The sequence below is a fragment of the Cyprinodon variegatus genome, unplaced genomic scaffold, assembly GCF_000732505.1.
Source record: "Cyprinodon variegatus isolate N-32 unplaced genomic scaffold, C_variegatus-1.0 Scaffold17, whole genome shotgun sequence".
NCBI lineage: Eukaryota > Metazoa > Chordata > Actinopteri > Cyprinodontiformes > Cyprinodontidae > Cyprinodon > Cyprinodon variegatus.
Window position 1 is genome coordinate 375,580 of NW_015150470.1, and position 3,263 is coordinate 378,842.

Consider the following 3,263-nt stretch of genomic DNA (forward strand, 5'->3'; position numbering starts at 1 on the left):
CTCATCCTGCTGATCAGCTCTCTTCACTGCCATTGAAGGCTCCAACGTGTTTCCTTTTCAGGTGCTGCATCATAACAGTGGTGCTTCCATGCCATGTTAATTTGTTTTTACAAAAGCTGCATGTTACGACTTATTTTGCTTTACAAAGCGCAGGCTGTCTGCAAATTGAGACGCAGCTTGCATTTGCGGTATCGGTCAATAGAGCGCTGGCTCGCTCTGCCGTATTTTTTCTTTCTTCACGCATTTCAATCAAGTGGATGTGATGACGACGGCAGCGGCTGACGCATTAATCGCGCGACACAACTAACCGATGATGAAATTCGTTGCCAACGCTTTTAAAAGTCGATTTTTATCGATTTTATCGATTCGTTGTTGCAGCCCTAATATTTACAGATATAGTTTTGTAAGTGTATCCTTGATAGGACAGTAATCAGCACAAGGAACATAACTGCACAAAGAAAAAACTATCTTAACCATAAAATCTTCAACAAAGCTCAATTGGCAAGGAAATTATTTTTATTCTCATATGAATCAAGATGCTATGACCGAAAAAATGTGATTGGCAGATGACCGTTGGTATATGATTGGCTAAATGTAGGTGTACAGGCTGACGTATAACTAACTGGCCTGCATAAGATAACGAAAAGAAAAAAAAAAACAACAAATAGATTTTAAGACAGGATATTTTTTTTTTTAAATAGAATTTTTCTAAATTTTGGGATGATATTGTCTGATAAAGAGTACATTTATATTAGGGTTGTCAAAAGTATCGATACTCAAAAAAGTATCGATGCCACAACAACTTCTCTGTCCCTCTTTTTCCAAAGCAAAGTCAACTGTAAATTAGATTCATAAAGAAATAAATCTATACAATAAAAAATTATATTTTCAAACAACATTAAAGTAATTCTCTATGCTAAGAGCCATCTATAATAAAGAAAACATAATACTAGACTAAGTGTGCAATGTAATACATGGATATCAGTTACGTTATCCCATGTTAACCACATTATTACATTTTGAAATGCATGTGAAACATTAGCTTTCCTTGATTAATTGTTGTTTCATTAAAATCAAATTGCAGAAATGACAATTAGAACGTTTTTATCAGATTAATTCTTTTTTCTTATCATTATTCTTTATGTCTAACTGAAATAAAGCCTCAAAGGTGAAACCATACCTGTGATTCTTTCTGATTATGATCACCATCTGTTCCTGTGATCTCTGTTTTAGTACTTTTGGGTTTGGGTACTTCCTTTGGGGGATTAAAGTACTTGGACTTTGATTTTAGTTGACCAGCAGAACTTTCCCTCTTCTTCTAGGTCTCTTTAGGATCATAGGTCGGTTTGTTCGGAAGACCATGCTGCATAATGTGTTCAACATATTGACCTTGTAATTATGAACACATTTTAGATATAAATTCTGCTGGTCTGAGGTACTTTTTTTTGGCCAACATGTTCTTTTTTACCAAGCCAAACCACAGCTCCACATGGCAGTTTGTTTCTCTTGGTTTCCTGGTTTGACTTGTTTCAGCAGCTGTTGTTGTTTGGTCTTGTGTTAAAGCACCAAGTAACAAACTGCTCCACAGTGGGATTTGAACTAAAAAAATTGCAAAAAAAAAAAAAAAATGAGGTAGCATGAAAATCAAATGAGTGTGCCTCATCTACAGAGACTAGTAGAACAATTTCGTACTGATTTTGGGTCAACAGTTCACATGACGTGGGAGTTATTGACGATAAATACTCAATTTTACTAAGAAAATTGCTAAAAAAAATAAATAAAAAATGAGTTAGAATGAAAATCAAATGAGTGTGCCTCATCTACAGAGACTAGTAGTACAATTTCATACTGATTTTGGGTCAACCGTTCACATGACTTGGGAGCTGTTGAAGAAAAATACTAAATTTGGACTAAAAAATTGCTATAAAATAAAAAATGAGTTAGAATGAAAATCTAATAAGTGTGCCTCATCTACAGAGACCAATAGAACAATTTCATACAAATTTTGGGTCAAAAGGTCACATGACCTGGGAGCTATTACATGGGAAACAATAAACCAATCCTGTGATCTGGTGAATTCCAGTACGGCACATTTTACTGAGATCAGCTCAGAAGCGAGATCTGGGGCTCTTGGAGAAACATCTGGGGCTGCAGCCCAAGTAGCCGCCCCTTAGATCCGCCACTGCTTATAAACATCAGAAATGCTGTTTAAATATAATTTAAAAGGTTATCAAATACTAAGAGCTTGGGTGAGAAATAACTACTTGTCTTTACATATAACGTGTATATAACAAAGAGACCCTGATCAGTGAAAATATCTTGTGGTATAAACTCCACACTGTTTTATCAGATATAGTTGAGCACAGCAGTTGATTATTATTCATGTCTACTTTAAATTTAATCTATAACAAAACATCAAAAGCTTTTCGAAGCATGAGAGGAATTTAAGACATTTTTAGTGTTTTAATAGTTCTAGCTTAAAATCTTACCACATTTACTTCTTCACAGGTTTTCCAATTAAGTGTTTGCGGATTGCCATAGCGACAAATAAGCCCCGTTTATGAAATAACAGGAATTTTACCTTTAACTGATTCCAGCACAGAGACGAGAAGAAGCAGAACAAGCAGGGACATGACCAAGGCTACGTTCACACTGCAGAACTTATTAAGGCTCAATTCCGATTTCTTTTTGTGAAATCCGAATCTATTGTGTGGTTGTCTACCTTTCCAAATAGATGGGGCTTGTCTACTGCGCTGAAGTTAGTTTTAAGCTGGATATCAGACAGACATCCGGATAAACTGAAATCTGAGAACCCCTGAAGGCAGTGCGCAGATCAGGGCGTGTCTCAACACTCAGAGAAGTTACGTAATAACTTACAAGAAATGTTGATAAAATGACAACATCTAAAATTACTATACATTTCAAATGTACAATTCTTCCTAAACATAAAGAATTATATTTTAAAGTAATATATATTAAATAAATATTTGATAAATATAATTTCTGTGTCTGTAAAACACATCTGGAAACAGTGAAACATTTTTTTTTATTAGTGTAGTAATTCGAAAACTTATGGAAATAACTATACATTTAAGTTAATAACTGAATTTTACATCCTTAGATTTATTGGGGGAATTTCAACATATCCAGTTTATTCCTCAAAATACATAATTTGTTAATGATATGATTATTGCAGCAAAATACCACATTAAGTAATATAGATTTGTTAAATACCCTCCTTCTTTACTGTTCTGAAAAATGAA

The 3,263-nt window shown here is 34.3% G+C and overlaps 1 pseudogene; it reads right to left on the reverse strand.

The window, feature by feature from the left end:
* Positions 1-2,784, reverse strand: part of LOC107092324 — an 11,228-nt pseudogene extending 8,444 nt beyond the window's left edge.
* Between the last annotated feature and the right edge of the window lie 479 nt (positions 2,785-3,263).